The sequence below is a fragment of the Protopterus annectens genome, chromosome 13.part0, assembly GCF_019279795.1.
Source record: "Protopterus annectens isolate FY-2018-M chromosome 13.part0, PAN1.0, whole genome shotgun sequence".
Lineage (NCBI taxonomy): Eukaryota > Metazoa > Chordata > Ceratodontiformes > Protopteridae > Protopterus > Protopterus annectens.
In genome coordinates, this window is record NC_056747.1 from 1268361055 (window position 1) to 1268374249 (window position 13195).

The window sequence follows — 13195 nt, forward strand, 5'->3', positions numbered from 1 at the left end:
ATCTACAATTACACACTATAGCTTGCAGAACTTATTGCATGCACCATGAAGTTTAACTGATATTAGGTTGTCAGGCAGCACTCTTGAGGTGTCTGACATTAGCAGGCCTTGTAGAGGACAGCAATATAGAGGCCAGCAGTTAGTCACAGGGCCATAAAATGCATGGCTATTGCACAGAGATAGCCCATAAGGGCTTCTCTGTAGTACTGCATGGGGATATATTTACAAGCACACACAGTCGGCTGATGTGAGAATAGAACCCCTACCTATCTACTACTACATACTACAGGCCTTGTAGAGGGTGGCAATGTAGAGACCAGCAGCTAGTCACAGGGCCATAAAATGCATAACCATTGCACAGAGATTGCTCATATGGGCTGTGCCTAGTGCTGCATGGAGATACATTTACAAACATACACACAGAGTTGTCTGATATGAGATTAGCACCCCTACCTATCTCCTATTACACACTATAGCTTGCAGTACTTACTGCATGTACCACAGAGTACATCTGTTGTATACATGATTGCAGGCACAGCACTTGTGGAGTACGCAAGGTAGTCTTGTGTTAGACAGTATGTGTGGCCTGCAGAGTGATATTGCTTAGTAATGCTATTGTATCTAGTGTCCTAGGAGGGGGTACCTGTCACTATCCCTGCTATGTGTGTACAGTTAGCAGTATGGCCATATGTGGCTAACAGGGATGTCTCTATATATATAAATGTTGCTGTGTGTGTACATTATGTATATGATGTCTGTAGATATATTCCATGTATCATTGTACTATATATAGTTTTATATATATATATATATATATATATATATATATATATATATATATAGATGTATATGTACATACATATATATATATATATATATATATATATATATATATAAATATATCAGTATATGTATATGGGCGTACATATTGATAGATACAATACGCATGTGGAAGAGGGATAGGGTCAGACAGATATGAAGAGGTAGCTGTCTGTATGAACAGACATATTTCCACATAGCCGGTCTTTGTGAGGAAGAGGTAACAGAACTGCATTCATTTTAGCTAAGTGTAGAAGCATGCTCAGTGCGACTGTCATTACTTGCAAGATGACTTCATATCAGAGCTACCTGCACTCCAGGCTGGGATTTTATGTGCTACAGACATTGGCAGCTGCACCTGTTTCCACAGTACATCACTTCCCTGACATTGTCCATGGAATTTCCTGTCTGTGTGCTGTAATTAATATGTGACTGGGATACATGATGTAACACCTCTTACAGGGTGACAGTCTGCATACCTCTCACCATACCTCTCAACTTCTTACAGCAAGAAATATGGACAAAGCCAATAATAACAGTGGGACAAAGGCCCAAAATAGGGACAACTTTTTAATATTGCACTTGCAAACTTAGAAAGGTGATAGAATAACAGGTTTTGCTTTAGCATGAACTTTCTGAAGGGTATGAAGTTTGACAGTCAAATTTTCTAACTTCAGCCTTTAATGATTTGCCACAAATTTGTCAGAAAAGCACATTTTTATGAGCAATGGACCAAATATATGAGCCAAAACTCTGTACAGTTTAGAGGTATGCCTCTCACTGTACATGTTTTTTTCATAATGAACCGCATTTCAACCCATATGTCTGGCCTGTTCCTCATACATTTGTGATGTTCCAGTAAAATATTGTATAAGGCAGTCAGTGAATAGTACTAACTACAGACAAACATTTCAGTGTTGGACTTTATATCCTTCAGATATGCTGTACTGATGCGACCTACTTTCATACTAGCCACCTTCTAGGTGAGTCAGAGCATCTGAATGTCTGTCTCTAGTTTTGGTCCTGTGTCTCCCCATTCTCTATGGCTTTGTCCAGCTTTCATACAGTAACAGATTGAGGGGTATGGCAGTCTGTGGGGACACCACCATATGACTACCTCACATGTAAAAGATGTGGATAATACCAGATTCAAACCATCAGCACCATCACCCATGCTAATGTCCCTAACCTACTGAGCCACACAGGCTGCCAAACAAGGCTGCGTCATTCATCACACAATCAACAGCATACAGACATACATTGTCACCCCTGCATTACATGAGACATAGAATGTGTGGCCAGATTCTGTCACTGCCCTGGAATTGGCTGGTCTGCTGATATCTCATTGTAAATTTACTGTTACAGCAGTTGTTTGGGTAGACTGATGTGTTGGTGGTGGGGGACGTGTGGCCCATGCTCTGCTGGCATAGACAGTGGTGTGACTGTCATGTGACCCGACTGTTTGCCATCTCCCTTAAATAATTTAGTGGACAGGCATGTGGCCTAGTGCATATCAAGGAACACATGCTATTGGACAGAGTACCTGTTGTCCCAAGTGGCTGTTAGATCTTCTCAAGTAACCTAGTAGTTCACTATCTTCCCTTGCATATAAGCAGCAGGTCCATACATATGCTACCATATGCCAGTACCCCTTACAAGTGGTTAATAGGTGTGTGACTTAGCTTTCAAATGCAGCAGTTGGCAGACCTTTAGTTTGGGGCTGACTCTGTCTGATGCATGCTGTACACAGCCAATACATGGTTGGGTAGAGATTTTGTGGGCTGGCTGGCATCATTTTTTCCAATATGTATGTGAGTTGGAGTAAAGTGCTAGTCCCTAAGGCCCTAGGTTGCAGTTCATGTGCTATGCATTGTCTCTTGGCCAAGACCAGGACATATTTGGCATGTCTACGTCTGCCTACAGGGACAGCCCCAGGGTTTTTCTCCACAGAATCCTCCTGTGGGTGTGGCTGGGGTGACCTAGGCACTGCTGGGGGGCTGTGTATCCCTTTCCTTTGCTGATTCTGCTGCAGCTGTTTCCACAGGATCATATTGTGTATACCACATACTGTGAACATGTGTGCACATGTGGCTGGAGAGTACTGCAGGTCTCCATCAGATATATTGAGGCACCGGAACCATGACTTCAGCAGCCCAAACATACACTCTGTGATGTTTCTAGTTTGTGCATGTGCTTCATTATCGCATTCTTCAGTGGGTGTGTGTGCATTTCTGATGTGTCATCACCCACGGTTCCAGTGCATAGCCAGCATCCCCAAGTAAATGGCCATGTGGGACGTCCCCCCTAGCAAACATCTGGTACAGCTGTGATGCATGCCAGATATGGGAGTTGTGATAACTGCCAGGGCTACCAGCACACACATTCATGATAATGCCCTGGGCATTGCACATGACCTGGTAGTTGATGGAGTGATACCCCTTGCGGTTGACTTAGATTCTACCCTCCTCACCAGTTAGTGGTTTCATGTGTACATTACTGCAATCTTTAGCACCCAGTACCTCAGAGTAGTGTGTACATGGTAGAAGTGCTGCATACTGCTGGCTCTCGCCTTAGGAGTGAGGGGAAAATAAATGTGCTCACTGGCATGTGGAAGCATAGCATCCAGGAAGTGGTGGAGTATCTTGGATACAGATGCCTGTGACAACCCCATCATGTCCCCAGTTGGTCTTTGGAAAGTACTTGTAGCTGTTCTCCTAAGCACTACAAATACCTTTGTTTCCACTGGGATGGGTTCCCCTCTGTTGGCTCTGGGTCTGAGTTGGGGTTGGCAGAGCTCAGTGAGTTCTTGTACGTTCCTGTACACCCTGTAGCGCTTTACAATCTCCAGCTCACATAGCTCCTGGAAGGTTACCCTGGGCCTGAACACTCTTCTCCTTCTCAGTCTAGGCCTATTGTCAGCAGGAGCAGCAGCAGGAGCAGCAGCAGCACTGACCTCAGCATCTAGCACATACAGATGTAGCAGACCTGCAGCAGCATCAGCACTGACCTCAGCATCTAGCACATACAGATGTAGCAGAGCAGCATCAGCACTGACCTCAGCATCTAGCACATACAGATGTAGCAGAGCAGCATCAGCACTGACCTCAGCATCTAGCACATACAGATGTAGCAGAGCAGCATCAGCACTGACCTCAGCATCTAGCACATACAGATGTAGCAGACCTGCAGCAGCCCCTAGAATTTCTTCAGTTAAAACTCTCAAGTGTGTACTCCACTGGTGCAGAGTATGAGGGCCAAATCAGATTATTAGGGTGTATGCAACAATTATAGTGGTCTGCTTTAGGTGCAGCCTCTGTTATTGGCTACCCATGATGCACTGCACCTGCTAAGTACATCATTAAGGACTGTTAATGGACTTAGTTTAAATGAAACAGGGGGCACCAGTAATTAAGATATCATTGCTTTCTCAGCCAGTTTTCTTTTTGCAACAGCCTTCTTCACTGAGTACTGAGGCACACCCCACAAACATGCACCATGAAGGTAAAGAGTGTTCAGCAGTCAGTGTACACTTCCCCATGACAGGTCACACTCAGCAAGGTGACGTGCCATACAAACACACTCAAACGCACTGAAACATGTGCCACAAAGGTAAACAAAGCTTAGCAGTCAGTGTAGACACCCCCTGGTCAGCAGAGTGCCATGCCACACAAACATGCACCACTGCACACCAATGAGCTTATAAGTCATGTGATACACCCCCTTTGATGTCAGCTACCTCTTCTGTGGACACCAATATGGTACTGTGCCTATGTGGATGGGATCTGTGGACATGGATACCCATTTGTGCTATTCAGCAACCCCAGATCATTTGTATAGAGATCTGTGCACACAACCTGGAAAGAACATGGTTCCAGGTACTGTCTCCTTAGCACCAGAACCATTCCACCATTGTAGATACTCCATGCAGGGTCCTATATAACATTACTGTCATGTACTAATAACTTTGTCTTTTACAATATTTTGTATTTACTTATTTGTTTTTTCATAAAAGCATGTTTGCACACTGTGGCATGCTGTGCAAATATACCCTGATTATTAAAAAAAATAAAATTATTTTAAATTATTTTACATATGGTGTTGGACACACAGTGGATAGTTTTGCACATATCTGTGTCTGCTATGCTATTTCTGTCCATCTACCTGCCCTTTTATGACCCATGTTGTTCTTTTTGCATCCTGCACATGGAATTTTTCAGTGTACACTACAGACATCAACATGGGGTCTGCAGGACTGCCCATATGCTTCCTGGATTGCTCTACCTCCCAAATTTGCATGCAGTTCCCCTGCTGATCAGGTGATTTGCATGCCACAGATACTTCCGTGTAGGCATGCTCATGTTCGCTGCTCAGCACTGTTTATTGGCTCACACAACTGCTTACTTTCATGTAAGCAGTGTGCCACTATGCCTACATGGAAACAAGTACGTGTAGGCTTTATTAAATCCCCCCCATTGTTTTAACCTGTGATCTGGCCAGGTTCTTTGCAATTATTTTTGTGTCTCAATAGTAATCTAACATGTTTTCGCAAAAAAAATAATCTTTCAGCAGATTACATAACAGAAGGACAGGACTGTTGGAAAAGGTGGGATTAAGAAAGAATGAAAGAAAACAAAAGGCATTTTAACTGCAATAACTGCTTTGTATTAAAAACGTACTCAGGTAGTGTAAAAGGTATTAAAGAAATCAATGTTTATGTGAGCCTGTGTGAGCAACAACAGATAGTAATATACAAGTGTAGTAGATTACTAGCATTTAATGCCAAATAACTTTTTTTAAATGCATTTCTTTTATTTTAATGTAATTTATTTGTTCATTAAACTGGAAAGTGAAAATGCTTTTTTTGAGTACCTTCCACCCATGACCCAGGCCATGGGGGAAGGGTAAATGCAACATACATGGGATGTAGGAAATAACTTGAGTACCAGGAGAAAATCCATGAACGTGGGCAAAGTCCACAAAAGCAATTCCCAGAGGTCAGGACTGACTTTCAGATTCGGAGACTATGAGGTGCAAAGCTTATCAGTGGTCCATCATACAAGGGAAGAGAAGTGTTAGAAGAGGGGTGCAGACATTTCCGACTATAAGTTGTCAGTATAAGAGTTTTAAACAAAGCATGATAAAGTCTAGCAAAGAAAGAAAAAAAAATACAAGGTCATTGAAGTTAACAGAAATCAAAGGATGATTCTAACAAGGGAAGAATGAAGGAATGCATGGTGGAGATAATATTAAATAAGTCCATTCCTAGTTCTAGAGACGAGAGCCATTTTATTAACAATTACAGCATGTTTTGTTGCTATGACTAAGTTATGAAATTACAAAAGGTACAAATGTATATCCAGCATCTGAATCAGGAATGAGATATTGTTATTCCTGCTTTACAGTGAATCAGGAGTAAAAACATTTGGGTGCAAAAGCAAAGCTCCCTGCATGGGAATATGGGTATAGAGAACAGATTGTTTTCCACACTGTTGCTTTTGAAATTGTGATTTTCACTGTTGCATGCCTCGGACTATCATACCATTGCCTTTACTGACAGAAAGAGCTACCCACATGTGCACTATCTTCAGGTAGGTAGAGAATCCCTCCTGTCATCATACTGTCTAGATAACAAATTCAATAAAACAAAAATGTAGTTAGGGACCTGGGTTGGCAGCTCTTTGTCTTTTTGACCATCATGTAACAATGGTTGCTAGCAAATCTTTTTATTTAGCCCAGCTAATTGCTAAATGAATATAATCAAGGTCTACAGAGATAATTGTCTTATACTCAGCATTGCTCAGTCCATGTATCAAGTACAATATCCCCTTATTATATATATTGAAACTGCACATATATTAGGGCAGCACAGTTGTGCAGCAAATGGAGTTGCTGCCTCACAGCAAGAGATTCCCCACTTTGACCCCTAGCTGGGATGTCTTCTGTGTGGAGTCTGCATGTCCTCTTTGTGTTCACGTGGGTTTCCTCTGGTTTCCTCCCACATTCAAAAGACATGCAGTAGGTGGATTGGACATTCTAAAATGGCCACAGGTGTGTGTGGTGTGGAAAAATTACCAAGGTAGGGCTAGTCACCCAGAATTGTAAACCTTGGCTCTAGACAATTGTCACTGCTGAAGTGACACCCTGACGTCATGTGCAAAAATGGGAAAAAGAGTTGTGGATGGGATAGCTGTCCTTTGTAGTACAGTAGACACACATGATTCACATATATAAGCGAATGGGAAATAAACTCTCCTTCAGACATGGCAATTAGCTGTTTACTTGTGAATTTCAGTGATATCTTACAACTCCATATACATTGTCTTATTACAGTAGTTATAAATGGTACTATGAGAATAAAATGTGCACTGGATTCAGAATTTCTGTAGGGATGAGTATCGCTATAACCAGGAGTCTCTGAGGGATGTTTTCCACAGACTTTTTGCCCATCTATATGCTGACTTATTACGTTTTCCCCAATAAAATGTGACTAGTATCAGGGTGAGAGCTGCCCCAGGGAGTCATCATCCAAGCAGCTAAGCATATGGCATGCAGAAGTAATTTCAAGACAAAAAACAAATAGAACTTACATTAAAAGCAGTTCAGCGAGTCCATGAGAACTTCTATGAGACTGAAGGCATCAACATGGATCATTCTGGTAACTGAAGTGGTATAATGCATTGATGTCAGATTCCTTTGAAGATAAATGAAAAGAAAGAATATACATCTTTTTACCTGACCTGGAAGTTCCTAGAAAAAAAAAATTTATAGGCTATCATACCTAAATAATATCTTTCTCCCAGATGTAAAGGCCTTTCTTTTTCTACATATCAGAACTGAGGCCTTGAGAAATGCAAACAGTGGCACCTGGTTTGCTCATGCATTTAACCCTGATTTCTTCTTGCAATACCAGCTTCTTCTGAGTAAGAGAATGAAATCTAACCATGCTCCCCTGGCTTAAGCTCCATTTCATCCAACTCTCTTTCACTTGTATCTCTTCAGACTACTGTAACTTTCCTTGGGGCATGTCTTTCCAGTGAGCTTGCCTGATCTATATAAACATTATGAATTCTTGGAAAACAACTCAAACCAGTAAAGAAACTTGCAAAGCACATAATTTCTCTGAACACACGTATTATAAACTCTTTTTACTTTATCACGCATCTGTCAAGTTGAATAACCCTGGATGGCAGTATGTTATATTGCAATTATCTGAAACCAAATCTTAGCTTATTCTTGTGGTCACAAGTAAACAGTTTCTGACCTAATGACTTAACATGATGAACTTCATATTAGGAATTTACATGTAAATAACTTCAGTTTATTCAGATTCAGTGGTTTGAGGGCACATTGCATTATAGTACATTCTGCTCTTCTGTCTAATCTAAACAACACACTTTGATTATCAATGTTGAACTTTTCTGACTAGATTTCTGTCTGGTGCTTTTGTTTCAAACTGTATGTGTCAATATTTGGACACAATTAATGCCTTGCACCTTTTCAGTCATTATTGCTCACAAACAACCTGTTTACTTACATGCATCACAAACATACTTTTCAGTTGAAAAAGCATTCCTTTCATTTTATAAATGTTAGTAAAATTATTTTTCTTGCTGCTGCTTCTACACAATTAATTAACAGCCAGACATTTCTTCTTATCATGCTTGTAACCACGTCATACTGAACTTCTCATTGACCAGTTTCTCATACTAAATGTAAAAACATTATCAGTGAAATATTGTTTCCAATATCTGACATAATCAAAAGCAACCAAAAAAGAGATAATGAGTGGTTGTTACTGGATGAAGTGACTTTAGATAACAGATAGCTTTACAAATCGAATATATATAGTATGTAATCTCATGATGACATGGTTAAGACTACGACAGTGGAATCCATGGAGGAAAGACTTTAGAAATTTAAAACACTTCAGATGAACAACTACTTTTTATCAGAGGGTGCTCAGTGAAAACATGATCCTAAAGGACTTCAGTTTTGGAAATATCCAAATGGAATGGAGTCCAACCCATTACTGTACACTTAACTCACTGAATTGTTCAACAGAAAGGACTTAGAGTTAACTAAATTACTTATTAAAGATGATGAAAGGAACATGGATGAGCTTCAACAGGAGATACCATCACTGGTTACTTCAATTTCTGAGGATTTGTTGCTCACAAGTTATCAGACTATGTACTTCAAAGTACTGAAGGAGATTGAAGTAATGATAATGCATTGACCATCTGGAAAGGACAAGAAATTGGCATGTGATGATAGAGATTATAGGAACAAGAATGTGCATCCCTACAAGGGAAATCCACCGGATATGTTGGCATTGAAGTCAGATAACAACTGTGAAGTCTCTATAGAATCTGTTCCTCTATGCTGGTCAAAAAGACTAGTGAGTCAGAACTAGAATACAATGGAAGGGAATGCCAACTTTTACTGCTATAAGTATTGTCAGAGTTATTGGAACAGAAATCAGCAAGGCCAATGGTCAGGAAACTTTGAGGACCAAGGACAAAGATGGAACATGAAATAGTTCTCTATGGATAGCAAACATATACTGTTAATGTTTCTACAGTCTTAAGTTTTAACATTTTCAGCTATGGCAACATAATCATTGGTTGTATACATCATAGTTGGCTTGTTAAAGGATTTACTTTTGTCTAATTGGGCTGCTCGGATTTGGCTTGTATTATTCTTGACCTTAAATTGTTTACCACGGAACTGAACTTAAAAGTGTTTTTTTTTTTCTATGCACCTGGTTACGTCAGAAACAGGCTGTGAGTTTAAGCATACACTTTTAATCCACCCCCCCCCCCAACTGATTATTAATTTATTTGAGATGCTTTGTAAGAAAGATGTTAAATCTCTTTGGTTCAGCAGTTTGCTTTTCATCTGGTCATTTCTGACAGCGTTTACAATTTTGTCTCCCAGTAACAAATTGTGCAGCTCACAAAATGTTAGCCTTTGCCTTAGTTCTTTAATTCAGTTAAAAGAATATATTTTCTGCTGGACTTTAAGCACTCATGAATAATAAGGGTAGATATGTAATATTTTTTTTTTTGTTGGCATACTGTAACTCTGAAACTTTTGTCTTGTTATCCCAATGGACTTTCTCACTCCTTGTTGAAACTCAGACATATAAACTTTAAGAGCTTCATCCTGTTTAATGCACAGGTACATAACACAATGTTCCTTCTTTTAGGCTTTGTAAATATTCCACACTTGTGCAGGAATAAAATGAATTTCTAGAATACAAACTGCCCTGCAGAGAGAGAGAGAGAGAGAGAGAGAGCATCTGATTCTGAAGATGTAGCTGCACCATTCATTAACTCCTACACATTCACAGCATTGATTGTACTTTTTAGTGCATCACATATGCAGCTCTAGTTATGTGAACTGGCTTCTACAACTTAAACTTAAATGTGTTTGAAAGGCAAACCACACACAGTGTGTGACTTCACTGACAGCTGGAATTGGCTTCATAAAATAAATTCACTGTCTAGACTCCCATATGTTCAGTGATGCTATTTGGTCCTCCCCAAAGGATACAGCATTAAAAGTATTATTATTACTGATCCAGATGGTAGCACTCTTGCTTTCATGAAGGAACAAAAGTATCAAGGCCTCCTTTTTGTCTGACACCTTTCCTTCCATAAACACAATGAAATTCGAATACATAAAGTATTAGTTCAGCAAATATTATTTTACAAAATCTGACATCTGCTTATTCTTGAAGTCAGACAATCCATTGCTTCTCAGAATACGGGTGACTAATCATAACCCTCTTCTCTCCACATACTACCACTCAGTTACAATCTGCAGAAAATTGAATACATAGATCCATCCACTTTAATAGCAAAAACTGAATTACAGTAGATAAGGGTAATTGGCACTGTGGCAGGGCTAGCCACCTGGTTGTGCAAACCTTGGCTTGAGATGATTGTCCCTGCTGAAGTGATGCCCTGACCCCATGTGCAAAATGGTAAAAGGGATAGAGGATGGATGGAAGGGTAGTTGACTAATAGAAACTGTCAGGGCTACTTTGCTCCTTAACACACTTACCTCTGGACTTCTTATCAAACTTACTGTCGTGCACATCTAAGTAAGTTATCTATCAAAAGCCCTTCCCTCTGGAATTCCAACTGTATCCAACTTCTGAGAGATCTTTCTCCAAAATGGCCCCTGCCTATTGGAACTCACTACATGAAGAGATAAAACAAATGGATCATCGTACAGCATTTGTGAAATCTCTTCATTTCCATCTAAACAAATATTAACCCTTCCTCTATCTTCAGCAAGCATCAGTACTCTCTATTCCATCAGTACTCTCTATTCCATCAGCACTCTCTATTCCATCAGAGCTCTCTATTCCATCAGCACTCTCTATTCCATTAGTACTCTCTATTCCATCAGCACTCTCTATTCCATCAGTACTCTCTATTCCATCAGCACTCTCTATTTCATCAGTACTCTCTATTTCATCAGCACTCTCTGTTTCATCAGTACTCTCTATTCCATCAGCACTCACTATTCCATCAGTACTCTATATTCCATCAGCACTCTCTATTCCATCAGTACTCTCTATTCCATCAGCACTCTCTATTCCATCAGTATTCTCTATTTTATCAGCACTCTCTATTTCATCAGTACTCTCTATTCCATCAGCACTCTCTGTTTCATCAGTACTCTCTATTCCATCAGTACTCACTATTTTATCAGCACTCTCTATTCCATCAGTACTCTCTATTTCATCAGCACTCTCTATTCCATCAGTACTCTCTATTTTATCAGCACTCTCTATTTCATCAGTACTCTCTATTCCATCAGTACTCACTATTTTATCAGCACTCTCTATACCATCAGCACTCACTATTTCATCAGTGCTCTCTATTCCATCAGTACTCTCTATTTCATCAGTACTCTATATTCCATCAGTACTCTCTATTCCATCAGTACTCTCTATTTCATCAACACTCTCTATTTCATCAGCACTCTCTATTTCATCAGCACTCTCTATTCCATCAGTACTCTCTATTTTATCAGCACTCTCTATTTCATCAGTACTGTCTATTTTATCAGTACTCTCTATTCCATCATTACTCTCTATTTTATCAGTACTCTATTCCATCAGTACTCTATTTTATCATTACTCTCTATTCCATCAGTACTCTCTATTTTATCAGTACTCTCTATTTCATCAGTACTCTCTATTTTATCAGTACTCTCTATTCCATCATTACTCTCTATTTTATCAGTACTCTCTATTCCATCAGTACTCTATTTTATCATTACTCTCTATTCCATCAGTACTCTCTATTTTATCAGTACTCTCTATTCCATCAGTACTCTCTATTCCATCAGTACTCTCTATTTTATCAGCACCCTCTATTTCATCAGTACTCTCTATTCCATCAGTACTCACTATTTTATCTGTACTCTCTATTCCATCAGTACTCTCTATTTTATCAGCACTCTCTATTCCATCAGTACTCTCTATTCCATCAGTACTCTCTATTCCATCAGCACTCTCTATTTCATCAGTACTCACTATTTTATCAGCACTCTCTATTCCATCAGTACTCTCTATTCCATCAGCACTCTCTATTTCATCAGTACTTTCTATTTTATCAGCACTCTCTATTCCATCAGTACTCTCTATTCCATCAGCACTCTCTATTCCATCAGTACTCTCTATTTTATCAGCACTCTCTATTCCATCAGTACTCTCTATTTTATCAGCACTCTCTATTCCATCAGTACTCTTTATTCCATCAGTACTCTCTATTTTATCAGTACTCTCTATTCCATCAGCACTCTCTAATCCATCAGTACTCTCTATTTCATCAGTACTCTCTATTCCATCAGTACTCTCTATTCCATCAGTACTCTCTATTTCATCAGCACTCTCTATTCCATCAGTACTCTCTATTTCATCAGTACTCTCTATTCCATCAGTACTCTCTATTCCATCAGCACTCTCTATTTCATCAGTACTCACTATTTTATCAGCACTCTCTATTCCATCAGTACTCTCTATTCCATCAGCACTCTCTATTTCATCAGTACTTTCTATTTTATCAGCACTCTCTATTCCATCAGTACTCTCTATTCCATCAGCACTCTCTATTCCATCAGTACTCTCTATTTTATCAGCACTCTCTATTCCATCAGTACTCTCTATTCCATCAGTACTCTCTATTTTATCAGCACTCTCTATTCCATCAGTATTCTTTATTCCATCAGTACTCTCTATTTTAACAGTACTCTCTATTCCATCAGCACTCTCTAATCCATCAGTACTCTCTATTTCATCAGCACTCTCTATTCCATCAGTACTCTCTATTTCATCAGTACTCTCTATTCCATTAGT